The following is a 21433-nucleotide window of genomic DNA, read 5'->3' as shown; positions in this document are numbered from 1 at the left end:
TGCTCAATTGGTTCCAGCACACTGGTCCTGGACACTGAGGATGGCTCCATGGAGCCTCTGCCTCAGGCACTAAAATTAGTTCAGTTGCAAAAGTGGTCCCAGATGGGCAGAGCATCAGCCCCAGATGGGGGTTTCCATGCGGATCCTGTTCAGGGCACATGTGGGAGGGAGTGTCTGTCTCCTCTCCTCTTACTTGGGGGGGGGGGAGAAAAAAAGAATGTCATGAAGGAGACCAGGACCTCCAGGGCTGGGTGGGCTTCATGGGTTTGGACCTTGGGTCTCCAGCATCACTAGTGGGTAAGATGAAGTACAGAGAGTTTAAAGGTAAGTATCACACAGATGCTGAGCATCTAAGCATGACTCAGTTTCTACGTGGAAGTGCCTGGTCAGCAAATAGTCCAGAAATGGAACAACGGAGAGAGACAGAGATGGGGGGGGGGGGGGGGTTAAGGGCAGAGAGAAAGAGGTGGCAGATAAACAGATACCAAGTTCCATAGTGATTTTCTGTTTTAACTATCAATCTCTCCCCTATTCTCCTAGAAGCTGAGACTCCAGGGTCAGCCTTAGCACTTACCCATCCATATCCAGAACGTAGAACAGTGCTGGGTGAGTCATCCATGCTAACAAGCGTTAGCTGAGTGACAGAGAAATACAATGGTAAAACCGGGTTCTTCAGGGAGAAGCAGGAGCTGACGTTTACGTTATACAGCTGAAACGTCCAGGAGAGCTAAAGCACAGCATCGCCATTCCAGTCAATAATACTGGAGTACGAACCTCAGAATTGCTGAGACTAGATCCGAATTGTTCTCAGTGTGCGCGCACACACACACACACACACACACACACACACACACACACATAAGCATCACATGACATGATGAAAGTCTTAACTAACATCTTGGTGGTAATCATATTGTAATTTATAAATCAACATGTTGTACACCTTAAACTTACACAGACTTGAGTTCCCCTGTCGGGCTTCCTATGAGGGGCCTAGCGGAGAAATAAAAGCTGTATTTCATCTGTGGAACGCCACAGATGAAAATGACGAGCCCACTGAAATACCATCGGAGAGGATGGAACAGTGCTGCTGGCCACGGTCCCAGCCGGTTCCCCGGACGCCATGTCCCAGTGTAAGAGAGGTGTCCACTGGAAGAAGGAGCCCGCAGGCCCCGGTGCTGCCTGGGGAAACCTGGCATTCGTGTCAGGGACAAAAAAAAAAAAATGGATAAGACAGATGTTTCATCAGCAGTGACAGAGGAAAGAACAGTTCAGAACACATCTGATTTGACAGCGTTGGGTCTCCCACAGAAACAACTGAGCGTGATCTAAGAGGGTCTTTCTGTGCCTTTGGAGAAGCTCTCCTGGTCCAGGTCAGGAAGGAGATGAAAACTGGTCATTTCAGAGGACTTGGTTTTGTTGGATCGGCGGAATGTGAAAGCCAGGTGAAAGGAACGCGGCGGAGACGCAGGACAGATGGATGACGGTGTAGCCGTCAGCTTCGTCGTTCTGCGCAAAGCCCAGGGGAGCCCTGAGAAACAGAAAGGTGTCTGCCCGGCGCTGCACAGAGCCCGTGACCGCTGACGAGGTGCAGCCATTCTCTGGCCCGCACGGGGACGTGTTAGATGTGTTCGTTCCCAAACCATTCAGGGCTTGTGCCTGGGTCGCGTTTGCGGGTGATCAGGCTGCCGGGCCTCTTTGCCAAGGGGACGGGGTCATTGAGGGAATCGACATGCGTATACCCAGTGCTGAACCCAAACACAACAGCAACAGACAGGTAGGAGGAAGTGGAAGATTCGGTGGTAGTCCAGGAGGCTTTGGGAATCAGGGTGGGTTTGGTAACGGGAGAGGCGGGTGGATCCGGCCTAGAAAACAATCAAGGCTGTAACACGAGCGGAGTGGGTGCTTACAGCATTCGTCCAGCGACCACGGCCACAGCCCGGGCACCTCCGCAGAGCAGCTGGGGTAGGAGGGCACATGGGCCGGTCCACAGAACCAATCAGGCCCATTTGGTAAACACTGACGCCAAGGCAACTCACGAGAAAGCCGAACCAGCCTTTGGTTCTGGAAATAACTCTTGCAGTGGTTCTAATTTGGGTGTAGCCATTGGTTGGGGATCAGCTTCAAACACGGGGTCAGGCATGGTTTCCACGGAGGTTTTGGCTCAAGAATGGATTCTCAGCCTTCTCGCTGGGGAATGCCGACAGGGTGGCAGTACAGAGACTGTGGGAATTCAAATTTTTCTAAACTCATGGTAAGTAAGTATGTTGTAAAATATGTATGTACTAAGAATCTTAAAAATTGGTTTGTTCAGTGTGGAGTATATATCCAGCAGGATTTTTGATACTTTTTTTGAGAAAAGGAGGAAGAACTAAAGGAATTTTATAAGCTGTGTTACATAAAGGGTTGGAATACTGGGTACTGGAAGGTGACCCGTGGTTCGCCTGAGTGGCAAACCCACACGTGACAGTCACTATCAACAGGTTTCTCCCATAATATTTCTATCCCTGGACTTGTCAGGTGAATTCTTTGCATGTTCAAAACGGAAACCATGGGTTGGAACTACATTCTTTTCTCCTTGCTTGAATTTGAACCCCTCCATCCTCAGCTGGCTGCAAGGCCTCAGTGGGTCACCTTCTTGCTCTGTGCCTCCACTTCTCCATCTGCACAATGGGCGTAGCGCGTACATGATGAAGCCATGGGAAGTGTTAAATTGAGATAAAGACAGAAAAAGCTCTTCACCCTGCACCCAGCACATCAGAGAACTCATTCAGTGTTGACCGGACATGAAGCTTTTTTTCCCCACAGCATCAAGATTTCATATGTGTTAAGCAACGTACAGCGATATGAAACACTTCTCCTAAGTTGTAAGACCATTATTATTATTAGCAAGGTAAACTGGCTTACGGGGCAAAGGCCAAAAGGAAGTAAGATTGTTCTGGAACGCAAACCAAGGAAAGGAAGGGTGCACAGGAGAGAGAGCGAGGCTTCCAGACAAACACGGATGCCGTCACTCAGAGGAATAGAACAGCTAGTGCAAAACTGAAGAGAAGGTGAATATTTTCAAGCTTTAAATGAACTCTTCTTCTCTCCACTCGATTCAGAGAGACAAGTGCAGTCTGATATCATCAAGGGCAGGCAAAGAGCAAAATATTTATTCCCATAAAAACACTCATCGCTCCAAACTCACTGGAAATCTTTTCTGCTTGCTGACGGCGCTCTTGTGAACTCAGCGCTGCAGAGCGTCACCTGGTGAGCAGTGGTTCCGGTTGAGAGGTAACTCAGGGCTTCCCAGAAAAATGCCGCCAGGCCCTGGATGGTCCGAGCCTGAGGCCTCGGGCTGGGTGCTACGCCGGGAGGCCTTAAAGGGGCTTTGTACCTGCTGCCACTTCATGGCCTAATGGAGATGGCACCGTGCAAGACTCAAGCCACAGATGGGGCTCCTCCAAGCAAGAAAGGCCTGGTGAGGTAGCAGAGGGTAATCTGAGGTCGCTGCCGTCCCTTTCACTGTTTCATGCCTAAATGCCTGGGGAGTGGGAGGGACTCGGTGGTCATTGTCCAATGCAAAATCAACGCAAGCCTTACGTACACCTTTAAATCTTCCAGTAGACACATTAAAACCATGAAAAAAGAAAAACAGGTGACTTTATTTTTGGTAACATTTTAATCTAACTCAGTATAGCCCAAACACTATCACTTCAACAGGTAGTCAGTGTAACAATTATTAATGCGTGTTTTACACCCATTTCTCCATAAGCCTTCAAAGCGCAGCGGGTGCTCTATTCACATGTCAGCACAGGTCGTTTTGCTCTGAATGTCTCAGGGGATGAGTGGCGATCACACTGGACAGCACAGCTCTGGACGATGCAGTGCCACGATCACCCCCAAGGACTGATACTCCATCCTCCCGCAAGTAATAAAGAGCCTAAGTTCGCAGGAGAGAAACCTTTCGGTGGGGAGGGACATCTTCTCTTCGGCACCCTCTGGAATTTAGTTTCCAGGAAGGACTTCTCCATCTTTCTACATCTCTCCTTCAGCCTCTCTTTTTTCACTCCGTTTCTCTCTGTGTCTCTTCCTGACTCTGTCTCTCCTTCTTTCCCCTGTTTCTCTGTCTTGCTGCTTGCTTTCTCTTTCTGCCTGTCTTCATCTCTCTACATCTGTCTCTGTCTTTTTTTTTCTCATTACAAAAGCAACAAAAGTAAACTGGGTGTTGGGGGGGTGTAGGGTGGAGAATTAAAGAAATGGAATAGAGCGGGGGAGATCCCACCTGGATGGGCTACAGCTGTGAAGTTTTTCTGAAGACAAGTTATTTAATAAGGGGCTGGCAGGACAACAGGGGACTAACCATGGAAGACTGTTCCAGGCTGAGGGAACAGAATGTGCGAAGACCTGAGGCAGCAAAGAACTGGCAGAGTTTCAGCCACTGAGAGGAAAGAAAATGGTATAAAACAGGGATGAAAAAGTAAACAGTGGCAGAGGAAACAATGGGTGGATAAATATAACATCGCTACACAGATGATGGGACCTTGGGAGCAAACCTCACAAGAAATATACAAGGGATAACTGGGATAATTGATATGGAACAGTTCACAAACTAATGTGTTCTGCTATAATTTAAAAGATATAAACGGGAAGCAAAGAAACTAAAATTACCAATTTTACATGTAACTCATGAATTGAGGGTGACTTAATATTTTTTTGTTTGTTTTAGATACAAAGAAAGAAAAGCATGAGTAGCGGTGACAGCCTGCATGGAAAATGTTGAGAGAAAAATCGTGAGCCATTGATTAGGTCCTCTGTTCAAACTTCTCATGACACTGTCTCCCCATGATGTGCTAGGGGGACCTAAGGGAGACAGTGTCTTGAAAAGTTCAAAAGGAGGACCTAGTCAATGGCTAACAAATGAAGTTATAATGGGCATGTCCTTGGGAACCTCTGTGACAACAGAGTGTTAGGACTGCCAATATCAGTTGTCCTTGCCTTGTAGACGCATTGCATACGTCCTAATTGCTCTTTAATGGGTGGTGAGTCCTATCAAACATTCTCAACCTACCTCTTGGGAACCCCAATCTCTTTATACGACTCTTTCTTTGTGCCCCTCAAACTTAAACATGCACCCAAAGCATCAGGGAAATGAGCAAGGTGGGGCAAAAGTAGGTTTAAGCATTGTGAGTACATGAAACACAGAGGTATTAAAGCTATCAGAATCATAACTTGTGTGCCTTTTCCATACGAACTACTGTAAACTTGCTTCTGCCCATCCCTGTGTTTAAAAAAATACAGATTCCCAGCCCACTCCCAGTCACTCTGTTGCAGCTTGCTTGGTGGGGAGCCCAGGAATCAGCATTTCACCAAGCACCCCCTTCCCACATGCTGAAGATACCAGCGGGGAGCGGGTGCTATTCTATGAAACACTGACCGAGGCGGCATTACCCCGCTGCCTTCTCAGCGATCACACCCAAGTTCTGTATCTGCGCCGCTGACCACGGCTGCCACTGCCCACACGTGACTCCTGGCCACTTGGAATGAGGCTAGTGGAACTGAGAAAGTTAATGTTTAAGCTTCATTCATTTTCATTTAACTAGCCACAGAGGACAAATGGCATAACAAGCCCTCTTCCATTAATAAAATTCAGGGCAGCAAACTCCTAGTTAAGGAAACTCTTGACTCAACAGATTTTCATGTTCGTGATTATTCACTCTCAATTAAATCACTTGGGGATATATATATATATTTGGAGAGGGAGAGAGAGCATTTCCTTTTCCCTTCATGTGAGCTTCCAGTAATTATCATTCAGTTCCAAACTCCTCAGAGTCTCTTGTTCAATATTTACCCTCCCCAGAATATGAGCCAGATCCAGCTCTTGGTAGACAATAAAAATCAGCTAATGCAGGACACAGATGCCCCTCCCCCAAAAAATACTTGAGAAAAACTCAGCTTTTCTCGTCTTATGCATTTAGTACTTCTTGTTCACAACTTCCTCTTGGATCCCAGCTGCCCAGGGCTCACTGAGCTCACTGGACAAGAACTTAGAGAGGGAGAGGCCACAGGACTCAAGGGTCAGAAGAGAGTCACTTACTATATGACCTTGAGCAAGACCCTCTCAAACAGGGGTCTCAGTCTTCCTGCCTGGAAAATGGAGGCATCATGGTCAAATGAGTTCAAATATCCAATCCTACCAATTTTAAAACTCTTATTTAAAATAACCCCACAATTTATCTATATTCTACTCAGGTGGTCATGATATATTTATATATTTAAGTGAATAAAGCAAGTTTCCCATCTTTGGCATATACGTGTGTGTGTGTGTGTGTGTGTGTGTGTGTGTATGTGTAATCATATATATATATATATAACACATAGATATATGCATGCATGTACACCTAATTTCCCTCTTCTTTTAGTCCATTGATTTGGATGGAGTTGATTCCATTTCCCCTCCCCTGCTCCAGTGGACATGTGACACAGGCCTGGCCAATGGGAGAACAGCATCCCCCAAGCTTTTCAGGTTGGGCACACGACCCAAGCCACCCAATCAGAATCGATCCTGGGCCCTCTAGAACTATGAGCAAAGGAGGTAAGTGTGGAGGTGACTTGAGGCCATCCTTCGGCCAGCAAGGAGAGGCTGTCTACGCATATCTCTACTCCGAACTTGGTAGCCTAGCAAGTCAACAAACTCCTTTCTCATTCTGAAGCCTTGTGGGGTTGGCAGTCACTTGCGACTGTTAATAATAGCTGGTGCTGGATGGTAGGGGCACCTTTTATTTCAGGGGCTTCTATATTTGTTAGATTTTTTTTCACAATGAGTATGAATTTACTTTCTAAAAATACTGAGATATCCTTGGTCTTGATAATGAACGTAACTCCCACACAAACTCCTACCGTGGACCCAACAGTAAACTAAGCACGTTCCACTCATTACCTCCTTTAACAGTCACTCGTACCCTATAAGGCAACTACTATTGTTCTGACCATTTAACAGATGGGGAGACTGAGTCTGGAAAAGGCAAAAGCAAATGCTCAAGGTTGTACAGCTAATAAATGGGGGAGACTGGACTGGGACTCATGTCAGTCAATCTCGGAAGGCCCAGTTGTGTTCCCTCTTTATTCAAGTTTATTGATAAAAACACTGGGCACAAAGGGTCCTTAATAAAGATCTATCTTTATTCCTAGTATACACATTCCCAGCAGGAGGCTTGTACATTATCAAACACCCAGCACCTACCACAGTGCCTGGCATGGAGGGTCTCGACAATCACCTGTTGAATGAATGAATGAACTAATGAATGAATAAATGAATGAGATGTAATGTCTGAGACTTGAGGAAGCCCAGGTATTACATGAAACACCCATTTCAGGCCAACATCTAAAGCATTCCTTCCAACTTCATCAGGATGTATCTTAACAGCTCAGACATGCTTTCCAGTTGAAAACAGTCGTTTAATTAGCAGGCATTTTCCAAAACGGATGTGCCTTTCTCAATCACTGTGTCTGCAGCAGACATTTGTTGAAAAGGTGCTCCCCCCTCCCCCAAACATCAAAGCTTATGCTCTGCAGACCTTTCTCCCCCAATTACTTCCATTGAAGGAGGACAGCCGGGCAGGCGGGAAATCGGTCACAACACGCAAAATGATTTCCCTTTGTAAAAGAGAGGCTTATGGTATAAAGTCCTTTTGGGGGAGGGAAAGAAATCTACGTCTTTTTAAAAATCTGTGTCTTTTTAAATGGTCCTCTTGCCAACATGGGCTGCTCATTGTGAACTGCCAAAATCATTTCTCACTGAGATCTGGCCTCCCGTATGAAAATACTACCAAGAACAATCTGCAAGATACTGTTGTTCTGTTGGGTTTGTTATTTCTTCCTGAGTTGTATGGCTCCTGGGATGGGCCCTCTAGCCTTCCTTGTGGTTTGTTTAGGTTTGACCATCATAATTCAGCTTGAATAGAGACTCTGCGCCTTCTTCTGTCTTGAGTCCCTGCATCCCAGTACCCGGGGCAGCAAAAGCTATGAAGCAGAGATAGCATCCATATTTTGGAAAAATGATACTGTTTATACAAATCACGATTCTCCAAGTCCACCGAGGTATAACTGGAATTGGTGGGGTCAACTCTGGCCCTAAACTGTTCCCTAGCTCCCACTGCCACCTGGATAATGCATGGATGCCTTAGCATGGCTTGCAGACCTCCATCCTGCCTACTCTCTGACCTCAGCTCTGCCTGGGCCCCAGCCAGATATCACATTTGCAGTTTCCAGCACCTTGCTTCCTCCCTTCACCACCAGCTCCTTAGATGTGCTATTCCCATTCCCTGAAATGTCCTCTCTGTCCTGACTTCTTCACCTGGTTGATTTGACACAGTGTCAGGTCTCAGCAAAGTTGCCACCTCCTCCAGGAAGTCTTCCCTGCTCCTTCCCTCCACTCCCCACCTAAAAAATTGAATTAAATGCCCTCCCCAGCACAATCACAGCTGACCGCCTCTAGCACGGATAAATGCCTATTTATTTCTTCATCACCCTCACTGTACCTAAAGCCCTTAGGTACCGAATCTCAGAGCCTGGCCTTTATGAGGCCCTCCGTGAACAGCTGCAACATTATAGGATAAATACAAACATGGGGCAGGGCCTGGGAGAGAACGGAGCATCCAGGTAGGAAGCACTTAAGTCCTCCTCACTGAGACGGTGAGCTGCAGAGCATTGAGCATGACAATGAAGGCGGTCAGATTCCCACCCTGACCCCCAGCGTGCACAGAAGACTAAGTCTCCCCTACCCCGGTCCCAACAAGGAAACCAACCTGTACTTATAAGGTCATTCCCCCAGAGTCCTGACCGGAGTGCTTCCTGCAAGCTAGCTCTTTCCTACAGCCTGCACCAGCACACCTGGCTTCCAAGACAAGCCACTTGGAATGAGCCTTCAAGGTCACAGAAAAGGCTGGCGGGAAGGCAAAGAGGACGTTTAGAGAGAGGTTCTTGGGCGGGGCTGCTCTCTCTTCCTTGACTTTAAGTTCTCAGCTATATTCCTGTCCAGAAACTGCCAGGGAGCCAGGGCCACGTCGTCTTTACAGTGGGGCAGGGGTGGCTAAGAGCCTTAGAACCTGGAAGAGTCTTTTCTCCCCAAGGCTCGAGTCCCAGGACAATGCCATCTCCCCTGGGTCTGCTCTGTCCCACGTGGCTCTCAATCAGGTAAACAGGCTTCAGTTTCCTCCTGATGTGTGAGAACTGTGGGGACAAGGTCACAGCTGAACAGAAACTACCGGCTTCTCTACCCACCCACACGGCATCCCTGGAGGACAGCAGGTCTACACGTCTGTGTCTCCGTGTCCCAAACCCCTGAGCCATCACTCTAAGGAAACTAAGTGTACTTCCGGCTCAGCGGGTTTTCCTCATTTACAGAGTCCTTTCCTGCCTCACAATGTATGCTTGAAAATCATGCTTAGACTGCCTAGTATGAAGCTCACTCTGGGAGGTGTCTGAACTCAACCTTTACATCTCTCAGGCTGTGTGATCTTGGGCAAGTGGCCTAACCTTTCTGAGCCTTAGTTTCCTAGTCTGTAAAGTGGGATAATAATAGGCCTCTCCCATGGATTTTTTCATGATGACCACATGAGATGCTCCACACACAGCACCACGCATGGCTCCTGACTTTCACAAAACACCTTCCACCAGCAGTGACCGTTCCCACTTTGGAGTGAACCGCCTTCCGAATGAGGCCTTGTGTCATGACCGCTCTCTTTTCCAGCTCAGATTGTGTAATCCTGAACTAGCACGTCAGATAAACAAAAATAGATTTTCTTCTGCCTTACATAAATGTAGAGCCTCAGAACACACAAACGAGACAGAGGACTGGTTTACGTTGACTCCAGGATGTATCATGAAGAAGTTTTGTTATTTCTGGTGTTCATACATTCCTGATAGCCACTGTTTCCTGGTTCTTCGCCTCTCTGGCTCTGATTGGCTGAGTTCCAGTTTCTTGAGGTTTTTGACTACATGGGGAAGCTATGTTATAAAAACCTTGGAGCCTCCACACACACAGAAATGAAAACTTCCTTTCCTTCCCTTTCCTCCCAGAGTGTGGTGGCCAAACACCCATGCAGATTTAAAGGACTGTCCAATGTCCCATGCTTTGTAGCAATGATTCCATAACCCTCAGTTGTCCCAGAAATTACAGCACTTGGGCATCTAAACTGCAATTATGCATCCTTACCTCTCGCACTGGAACGTGGTCAACAAGGATCCACTGGTGGCTCAGGTGTCCCCAGTTTTGATTCAGACCTTTGGACTCTATAGTCATGGTATACCTCGCTTTTTTCCTTCATGTGGGATCCCTTTCATCCAAAAATTGTATTTGTCGACCGCCTTCCCCGTTTCTGACGATGTCACGCACATATGCACAAATGCATGCACACCCACACCCACACCCCCACCCACTCGTTCATCTCTCTCTTCTCCCTGCTCCTCCATGGGCATTCCCAGCACTACGACTGATGCTCAACAAAAACTTCAGTTCAAAGGTGTGAGAAAAACCAAAATGCCTTTCATTACCACAGGGTGTGTATGAAGGTGTTGTAATTAAAGCATTAACCAAAGAACCCACTTTTCCCCCCCCAAATGCTTTGAAAGGATTTAGATAATCTTACAAAGCCACAGTTTTATTTTCTGCTCCATGGTGGCAGGCCAAACACCCACACGGTGTTTCCCTGTTCTTTTTTTTTTTTTTTTTTTTTTTTTTTTAGCTCTAGCAAGCTTTGCAAAAGCAAGCCAGCCCCACAACCTGCAAATACAGCTCTTTAACTTGATTACTTTTTTCCTTCTCCAGGCCTCCTGATGATATTGTGGACTGCACAGAATCAGCCCCAAGTGCCTTTCCACACTTACCCCGAAGAATAGCACCCGAAATCAGGCTCAGGAGTAGTATCCAGGGGCGGAGTGCCATCTGCTGGCCATTTATATACGACAGCTTCCTGCTTCTAAGTCCACACTAGGAAATGTTCCCCTGGTTCAAAACTGCGGGGAAAATTTTTTTTGGAACCTTCATGCATGGGAACAAATAATTTTTTGCTGTACTGATATCCTATTATTGGGATGAGGCATTTGGAAATAAATCCTCCTATCTTTCACTTATTTTTAGGTATTAAAAAGCAAAATCAGAAATCTGAGAGATTGTTTATAATTGCTTTTATTACTTTTGTTGTTGTTAAAGTGTTATATTGGTGAAGAACAATAAACGCTTTGGAATTTTGGGTTCATACATGTATAATCAGGACCCCTAAATCAGCATATCACAATTTGCAAAAGGATTTAGGGTCCTCAGTAAGTTTACAGAACTTAACACAACAAAGGCAAAAAAAAAAAAAAAAAAGGAAAGAAAATTAAAACTGAGATGAATAAGCCCGTTTCCAAAGGAGCAAGAATAGAACTCACAAATGTATATTTTTATGACTAAGTTGATATATTTCCCACAAAAATAAATGTTTCTACTTAAATTCATATGGACTCTGCCTTTTCCCAGGCTCTTACATTTTTTTGTAGTCCACTAAAATCCAGAGAAAACACTGGCATTCTCCTTTTGAAATGATTTTGCCTATTCTAAGAGAGAGCACAGACAGTCCCACTCCTGAGTGTGCTTCTTTTGAGCTGGCTTTGCCTCGACTGCTTCCGGTTTCAAATTAGGCAGTGAATTGGGCAAAACTGGCAGAAGAGGCAGGGACCCCTCTCTTGAAAAGAATGTGAGGGACACATTTTTATTTGTAATGTTCACCACAAAGCGTGTCCATCACACACAAAGTCAGATATTTGCTTTCCAAGGACACCATATGGAAGTTTTCCTTAATGTTGCGAAGTGCCGTGCTTAGCAAGGCTCCCCGTAGAGAAGCCTGGTCCCGGGCTGGGTGTATACACACTCCTACACCACACGTGTCCTTAGGACTTTCAGAGTCACTTCCCTTTGTGCTTTTAGCTCAGGGTCTCAGAAGCCCCTACAAACTCCAGACCTTCTACAAGGGGAGGATTTGGTTAACAGTTTCTTGCATTTTCAGCCCCTTCATTAATTTCCTTCCTTTCTAGTATTTTTAGTTCCTGAGATTAAAAAACACACATACACACACACACACACACAAATAAATAAAAACACTCATTTATAATAAAGTCAAAATCCCTAGAAAACATTTCGTCAATGAACACCCAGCCTTGCTCTTCATTATTTTATTGAATGTTATTTTTCCTTGAAACCTGGAGAGAGAGCCGGCTCTGATATTTAAAGCCATTAACAAAGGCAGAATTGGGGAGTGGAGGGAGACACTGTTGTAAGATGTAAGAATATTCTCCAAAACACTTGCTCTTTGCCGTGAACTAGTCTTTGCAAAGGCACACGCTTGCTAGAACTAGGTCCTCCAGGTCAGGAACGGGACTGTGTCCGGGCGAGGTTCACTGTGGCAGAGCCTAATTAAATATATATGTCAAACTCTTTTTATTATTATTATTATTATTATTATTATTATTGCTCCCTGGTCTAAAATGTTGAAATTTTGAGGCAAGAACACACACACACACAATTTTTTTTAATTGAAACTAGTCAAATAAGTTCTATTTCTTTTATTTAAAAACAAAAAGTTATATTTCTTCATAGAGTTCCTTCATTATTTTCCCAGAAATTTGGGGAGGTTTTTGTAATCATCGTACATTTGAAATACCAGCTGCTCACTTCAACTCAATTTTCTGCCCTGTTTGAAAAGAATTTTTTGTTTGGATTTAGTGGGGTTAGGAGTGTGTGTGAGAGTGTATATGTGTCTGTGTCTCAGTGTGTGCACGTGTGTGCACAGAAAGAGGGGAAAAAACGGGGAAAAGCACACAAATAAAATAGTTTTGCTTTGAAGTTGCCACATAATTACTGTTAAGATCTATCAAAATGTACAGAGAGACAGCGCTCCTCGCTCAAATCTGATGAATGAACAGGCTAAGCAGCATCCAGGAAGAGACCTGGTAAAAGAATGGATCGAATTAAGAACAAGAGGAACCGCAACCAAGGTAGGGAGAAAGAAGTGATTTCTGTTGTTTACTCGTAGAGAAGCTATTAGACAAAAGAAGAAAAGGAGAGAGGAAGAAGGAAAAAAAGGGAACATGAGAAAAGAGAGAGGGAGACAGAGAGAGGTGAGTGAGAAAGAGAGAAGGAAGGTGGAAGGGAGGGAGGGAGGGAGAGAGGGAGGGAAGGAAAGAAGGAAGGAAGGAAGGAAGGAAGGAAGGAAGGAAGGAAGGAAGGAAGGAAGGAAGGAAGGAAGGAAGGAAGGAAGGAAGGAAGGAAGGAAGGAAGGAAGGAAGGAAGGAAGGAAGGAAAGAAGGAAAGAAGGAAAGAAGGAAAGAAGGAAAGAAGGAAAGAAGGAAAGAAGGAAGGGGAAGGGAAGAAGAAGAAACATTTACTGAGTTGTTTTATCTCTGTGTGTTTTGCTATCCAAAATCTTGTGTCCTTGGTACCAAAATTCAACACTACCCGTGGGGCACAGAAAGAAGATGGGGGAATAATAGGCTTCCCTTTCTCATTTCCTTTGTTGGAATACTGGCTTGGAACATCTGAGGAGAAAATGGTTGCAAACTTGGAGAATTCTTTCTCCTTTCAGCAGTGATCAAACTAGCAGCCTCTCACAGCCAAAGTTCTTAATGTCACAGTGCCCCCTGGAGTCCCGCCTGGAAGGGACCCCAACTTCCCCTTTAACTTCCCCACTCTTGTTTTTCTTATAATGGGGAGGAGGAGCGGGGAGAGGAAGGGAATTGGAAAACTTTTAAACAATCTCAGCTCTTTTGAAGGACTGCCACTGGCCAGGGGAGAGGGGGATTTTGAGAAATAACTTCCAATTTATTTTGAATAGTTAGGAGAAGGGGGAAGGAGAGAATAAAACCCTTCTCTTCATTTTTTTTTTCTTTTCTTTCCCCTTACCCCCTTAATCCTATTTTAGTTGAGGTCTGACCTTGGAAATTTCCAAAAGACTTTAATCTCCTATACTGCAAATTACCAAAGGGAGCTGAAAGAGAGAGAGTGTGCCTTGTGGGTAAAGGCGGTTTAAAATTGTTTATTTATGAATGGGTTAGGCTTTCCTGATAGTAAGAATGTTAACTAGTTCATTAGGCGCTCTTTGTACATTTCAATTTTTTTTTCTCTTCATCCCTTACTTTTTTTCTTTTTCTTTTTTTTTTTTAGACAAATACATTAAAATCATTAAAATCAGCTGAGAAAAATGATCTTAATCTAGATGCCTTCCAACTTTGGGCAGAGCTGACCCACTCAACTATTCATATTCTCAGAGAGCTAGAAAATGAGCCATTTGGTATTTCTTCTTTTTTAACTACACCCGCTCATCTCCACGCCTCCCCCTACCCCAACTCTTCCACAGAAAACAAACTACCTTCACGTCAAAAGAAGGGGGGAGGGGGGCAGAAAACAAGAGAAAGAATCATTTCCATAAATATGTTGGAGCTATAAGAGAAACCCAGGCACTATGCAGATCCCAAATTTGAGGAGGTACAAAACTCATTGAAATCATTAAGTATTTCATTTTTCAGATGAAAGGCTCTCCTTCTAAATTACCGTGTGGCAAGCTGATGTAATTTGAAGTGTCACTTTGGAGGGGTTTGGGTGATTAAGCTTTTTTTCATTTCTTTCATTAAAGGGCCAGTTTTCTTGATGTGCGTTATAACTCCGTCCCGATCTGAAATTTCACCCACTCTCCCTTCTCCCCACCCCTGCGGAAAGGGGCTATATGTACGGCTGATTTTGCAAAAATAACAAATCCAGTTGTATACTTATTTTCTTTTTAACTGCTTTTGATTTTTATTGACCTACGAAATGCAGAAAGCACTTTACCATCCTTCTCAAAGGTCGGTTTTAAATCACGAGATACATCAAGGTGCAATCACTCATTTAAAACATTCTGTAATTGTAGGAAGAAAGAATGATAAAATGGCTTTAAAAAGGGGGGGGGTTATTGTAAGCAACTGACTCTCAAGAAATGTCCCCCTTTTAGAAAGTTTGTAATTTCCCAGTAAATTCTTTTAAGTGAACAAACATCTTCAGCATGAAGAACTTTAGAAGTCAAGCCCCATCCGCCTCCGCACATACACAAACAGAAAGAAAAAAAACTGAAGTCTTTTAAAATACGCATTTTTACAAAAAAAGACTTCTGAGACGGAAATATTTCTCAGGAAATGTCAAACACGGATGTCTACATGATATCTACATGAAATAATAAATCAACATCAGCTTTTTTATCTGACAAAACACAATAAACGGGTTCGGAATAGTGTTTTTGTGCCTGTTTTGTGAGCTCTCCAGAATACCCAATAATAGATGATGCCCTATTGGGAAAGATAACGTGCATTTTTTTGTAACTTGGTGGGAAAAAACATTTTTTTTTTAGTCTTTGTAAAAGAAATTTGCTATATTTGGGGTGGGAGAGAAGAATATAATGTTTCCTGGTGATACAATCCAACAGAAACCCAGGAAATTGGAAGTCCAACTGATGTTCTGCTAAAAATTCACACCATTGTGTCCCTGAGCTCACAACAGATTTAAGAGCTGGAATGTCAGGGTGAACCTCAAATTTCCTGACTTCCAGCCTCTTGTGTCTAAATACTAAACTGCTCTTTAGGCATCAGCCAGCCTTAGAAGGGTTGCCATTTTTGTTTCTTCTTTTGTTCCCTTGTGCATATGATCCATCTTTTCCGGCCCGGGTTTTACGTCACCTGAAATAACTATACTGTGTTTTAACCCCTAGTCAGGGACTGGTATGTTTTCTGGAGAAACTGAATTCTTTCTTTCAATGAGAAGATAATTTAACAAAAGCGGAGAAGAATCATAGATTCATGGTGTTTCTGCACTGAGAGAGACCGAGGCTCTAGAACAACTAAAAAGGGGGGGGGGAGAATGGACCAAATGAAAAGGTGAAGAAAGGGGTTGGGGGACCCCCAGATTTGTCCAAGGGAGATCTTTCAGGCCGTGCTTAGGAAAAGATTCACCGTCAGGGTGTCATGCCTTGGTGAAAGTTTCAGTTACAAAGCCAAATTGTGGAACCCAGCACGCTGTCAGGAGCCCCCTCTAAAATATTTAAGCCCTGTAGTTCCACACCATTTGTGGAGTCCAGACCATTAACTTACTACTGGATTGTTAATTACAACGGAGTCATGGAAAACTGAGCTTGTAGGTTTTATGGACACTGCTTCTGTGCAAAGTCACTGTTGCTACGTTCCGGGACTAAATGCTTAAACTTTAACTACATTTTAAGTATTGGGGACTGGGGTGAACGGGGGACCCATGAGTAAATGCTTTGAGCAGGTAAGCAGTTAGTTATTAAATAGACTTTGAAGCTCTCTCTTGGTGTATGTCTGCATATTTTAAGGGTCCCAACAAAACAACTTTTTTTTTTTAATGCACCTAATTTGGATTTCATTGAATTTTCTGCATGCACCGGTGTTAGGATATTTTGGTGAGTTTAATTCCCCCAACCCCTCTCTATGAAAGAAAAGAAACTCTTCTTTAAGAGACTTAGAAAGGGAAGAAAAATCCTTTTTTAAAAGGCTTAGGGGAAAGTGGGGTGGAGAGGCTAAGTGGTAAGCAGGCTTTATTTTCTAAAGCTCAGATTCCAGAGAAGAAGGGCCGTCTGCGTAAGAACTGAAACTAATTTACCTGAACCCCTTTGTCACTGCTTGGCTCTTGACTATGAAATGATTCTTTTCACTGGCCAATAAAACCAAATCAAAAGCGTGTTTGGGGTGGAGGGTGGTGCCGGCCAGTCCCCCACAAATGGAAAGCCAACTTTCCATGTTGTGTTTGTTTTGATTCCCCTCCCGCCCCCCCCCCCCCACACACACACACAAGAGGATTTTTCAGAGCGGGAGCTGAGGTCTGGGCCGCCTTTCTTGGGTCCCCCTTTCGTGGGGGAATCGGGGGGACTCATTGGGTCTTGTCTAGGAACTGCACAGCCTCTTCGTCTCACCCAGAAAGGAAAGAGAAAGTACCTGCCTCTCTGGGCCAGGCCGCCGGCCGGTAGACGCGTTCTCCGCTTCCTCTCTCAAAGGCTGTTTTAGGACCTCTGCCAGAAGCAGAGGGTTGGGCAAGTGCTTGTTCCTCTTCAGAAAACAGCTCCGACTTTCTGCACCTCCATTCCCTACCTTTTTAAATCAACAACGATGTTCACTGCCTTCCATCCTAAAGGTGTCGAGAAGACGTTTGCAAAAGACTGGGGACTCCTTAGAAAGCAAGAAGCTCTGGAAACACAGAGATTAAAAAGAAAACACCTTCTGACAGCCCCCTTTATCCCACTCTTGTCATCCTGTTGGTTCAGATGACAAAGAATGCATAAGTGAACCACCTAAAAAATGTTTGATCGTTCTTACCAATAAGTAGAAAAGTAGAAGTACTCAATACCAAGTAGGCATGGAACAGCTAATATTTCATTTTAATAGAGGTTCTATAGATTTTCAAACTCTTTCTTCCTACCTTCAAACTAGAGAGGGTATATTTTGGGGGGGTCCCCTCTTTTTTCATAGGAAACCGAGCAGAGGGACAATGAAAACAAGACCGCTCAGGAGTGGCCACCCGGAGCTGCGGCGCCCCCCACCAGGTCCTGAGGCCTTGTTCTCAAGCCTCTCTTCCAGACAGTGGCCTGCACCCAATTGAGCAATGGAGGGATGAAAGCTTTTCGCTGTTCTCCCATCCAAATTGGATTGGCTGCCCAATTTGACTGAGTGCTTATAAATTAGTCAATAAGGCAACTAATTAATAATTTGATGGGGGGACAAGAGTCAATTTCTCAGCCATGTGTAGAGGTAAGTTGGGACACATCGTGAGGCTACATAATTTCAGCAGTACCTCGCTGCATTAAAAATCTTGCAGTTAATACAGGAAATTTGGGTTTAGTTCCCTTTATCTTTGGCTTTTTCTTCCCAATGGAATGGTTCAGTGGACGGAAATGATTTACTAAAAAGGGAAAGAGGGAAGGAGGGAGGGAGGTAGGGAAGAAGGAAGGAACGAAGGAAGGAACGAAGGAAGGAGGGAAGGAGGGAGGGAGGGAGGGAGGAAAGAAGAAAGGAAGGAAAGAAGGAAGGAAGGAAGAAGGAAGGAAGGAAGAAGGAAGAAAGGAAGAAGGAAGAAAGGAAGGAAGGAAGGATTGATTTTTAAAAACTGTGAGAATTAATACAAGATATAGTAGTAATATATCCTCTGTGATCTATATTTATAGACCATATGGCCTAGTAATAACGGGAGTCATTATAATTGTGTAGTAAGCACTTACTATGTCCCAGGGACTATGCTAAGTAAGTACTTTGAATACATTATCTTATTTTACCCTTATGGTCCCACAATAAGGTAGGTACTATAATCTCCATTTTACAGATAAGAAAACTGAGGCCCAGAGAGTTCAGCTACTTACCAACTAAGATCGTACAACAGTACACAGTAAGATACTGAACCAGACCTATGGATTTCAAATCTGGCTTTCCTACTGCTTTCCTCTTAGAGCTTGGGGAAAATTAAACCAGTGATTTGTGACCAATTTTCTTCCTTTCTGCCTAGAGGAAAACCATACAGCCTCCCAGACTGGCCCTAATTTGCTGTGTGGCCGTGGACAATTCATGTCTCTCGGGGCTTCATTTTTTCCTGAACAAAGTCACGGAGGTCCATTAACAATGCTCCTGGCTCTACCAAGGAACATGTTTTTAAGAAATCATCAGAGATGGCAAAACTTGAAATGACGCCAGGATTATTTTACAATCTGGAGTGGACTTTTAGAGAGAGTTCGGAGAGGTTTCATCATTTAGTTGTTAAGAACAAAAGCAGATTGGGTTTGATTCGGGTCCTACCACTCACACAGACAGGGGGAGGGTTTGCCTCTCCGAGCCTCGGCTTCCTCCCCTGTACAAATGGAAGAACAGTAGTATTCATAATACAGCTGGTCCTTGAATAATGTCATTTGGTTCAACATCATTCCATAATAGCATCAAGGAGATGCTGTAGAAACTTAACTCCTATTTGTATCGGTTAGCCTACGGTAAAATTGGCTTCATTTATACCTCATTTCACTTGAAATCACAGAACGTTAAGTGAGGACTTACTGTACAGATGTACAGACATGCGTGGTGCACAGGACGGTGGTGAGGGTTAGATAAGAAGTGCTTTACACAGTGAACGGCAGAGTGCCTGCACCATCACGAATGCTCAGTAGGTTGTCCTAGAATTAGGATGATGGTGGTGGTCGTGGAGATGATAATGACGTTGTGATGATGGTTATGGTGAGAATAATGATGAAGATGATGAGGATGGTGATGATGGTTTTGATACCAAAAAGGATGATGTTGATGATGATGATGCTCCTACTTTACTCAGATTACAGCTGAGAAAATCGAGGCCCCAATGCGCCAGGTACAAATAACCAGCCTGGCCAAAACCAGAACTCTATCTGCCCAGTGCTGGCCCACTGTCTCTTCCATATCCCCATGCTAAAAATAACTGGAGGCGGACTTGGCCGAAGGGGACTGGGAACTGCAGGTCATGGCTGAATTCAGCAGCTTGGCCGCCCCTCCACCCCCAGCTCAGTTTACAATGCCAGAGATCACTCTGTCCTCACCAGACCTCGTCCACTGCCCTTTGCAGATGATGCCACCTCCTGGTGCTCGGTGGAGAGCGGGAGGCAAGGGAAGGAGGCGGACCCCAGAGACCTGCGTTGACTCCCTCTGTCAATTTTTAATTTGACCAATATTTACTTGTAGATTCTACATGCCAGGCGCTGTCCTGGATTCTGAAGATGTAAAAGTGACTAAGAGACCCAGCTCCCGAAGCCGGACTCAGGCTGCCTCTTGAGAAATTCTCCCTCTGGGTACTGACTTACATTCTGGTTTTAGCACAAGAGACAAAAGAACCTATGGAATTTACCAATTTAGTTTTCCAGATGGGACTAAGTGGTCCCTCAATGGGTTTGTGACAGACTGGGAGAGAAGAAGGAAAGAGGAGAGTAAGTGAGGGGGGGAGGAAAAATATGTATATTTCATGCCAAGTAGTGGCAGCAGAATGGATCTTTTAGGTCATCCCAATAACAAGAAAGGACTAGTTTTAGGACTTGATTGAGCCCTGCCATCTGGGGACAGCTACACCAAGAGGTCAAAGCAAACCAATAGGAATGGGCGATGCTGTTTCCCTGAAGGTATTCTTGGCAGACATTGCTAATGGAGAGCAGCATTCTCCACCAAGCCCATAGCAACTTCCCAAGGCTTCTCAAACCCAGAACTCTAGGCAGCCATGAGCAATCAATCACAGTGGACACAGGGATGAAAATGATTTTCTACTTGGCACGGGGGAGCAAGATCAGTAAATGATTTATAAGACCTTATGCCAGCTTTAAAAAAAAAAGCCAGTAAGTGACTAGGTCATGGGAGGGGTCACCCTGCAAAAACTAGGTGTCAACAGTTGACTTTAGACCTCCAAGTCTAATCACATTTCAAACATAGTGACTGCTATTTCTTTCATTCATTCATTCTCTCATTTATTCATCCATCTATCCACCCATTCACTCCCTTGATTAGTTATTCAAGCTCTCATTCATTTTTTTAATTTATTCTCTCATTCATTCACCCCCTTAATCATTCATCCACTCACTCCCTCTGTCAATTTTTAATTTGACCAATATTTACTTGTAGATTCTACATGCCAGGCGCTGTCCTGGATTCTGAAGATGTAAAAGTGACTAAGAGACCCAGCCCTGTCTACATGGAGCTTACAGTCTCATAGAAGAAAATTAAACCCTTGCACGATTAATTATTTCTTTTCAATTATGATCACTGGAACACGGAGAAATACTGTGTGCTTTGAGAGCATAGGTCAGGGACTTGGTCCCGCAGGAAAAGGCACAGGTAGGAATCAGGCAAAACTTCCCAAAAGAAGAAGCATTTGGGGCGAACGCTTAAGGAAGAAGGGTGAACTTGACAAAAAGGAGGAGAGGGTGTCCGGGTGGAAGGAATGGCTTCTGCAAAGGCCTGGAGGTGGATAGAAGCCTAGCACCTTGCTGACAATGAGGTCCAGGGACCGCAGACACGGGTGACGCTAGTCGATGCTCCAGACATGGGCAGGGGGCAGTGCCACCAAACATGAGTACGAGTGTGACCCTCACCTGCTAAAACCCTTCAAAGGCTATTCTTGCCCTCACAGTGAACCCAAACCTCTCTCTCACCATGTTCCAGCCCTGCTCACGTTTCCACCTCACCCCACACCAGCCTTTCTCATGGAAGACACTCAACCCAGACTGTGCACGCAGAGTGGAGAATGAGAAGCACTAGCCCCACGCCCCATGGGAGCAGACGCTGAGTGGGTGTTGTTTCCGGCTGTGTCCCCAGTGCCCAGGGTCTTGACACAGTGCCAGACACATAGACGAACTTGAGAAATATTATAAATGCACAAATGAGT

The 21433-nt window shown here is 44.7% G+C and overlaps 1 pseudogene; it reads left to right on the top strand.

Annotated features, from left to right (window-relative positions):
- Nucleotides 1-932: 932 nt before the first annotated feature.
- LOC136391885 (TAR DNA-binding protein 43 pseudogene) overlaps nt 933-21433 on the top strand; it is a 91229-nt pseudogene continuing 70728 nt past the window's right edge.

Source organism: Saccopteryx leptura, chromosome 2 (assembly GCF_036850995.1).
Source record: "Saccopteryx leptura isolate mSacLep1 chromosome 2, mSacLep1_pri_phased_curated, whole genome shotgun sequence".
Lineage (NCBI taxonomy): Eukaryota > Metazoa > Chordata > Mammalia > Chiroptera > Emballonuridae > Saccopteryx > Saccopteryx leptura.
This window is presented reverse-complemented; position numbering and strand designations above follow the sequence as displayed.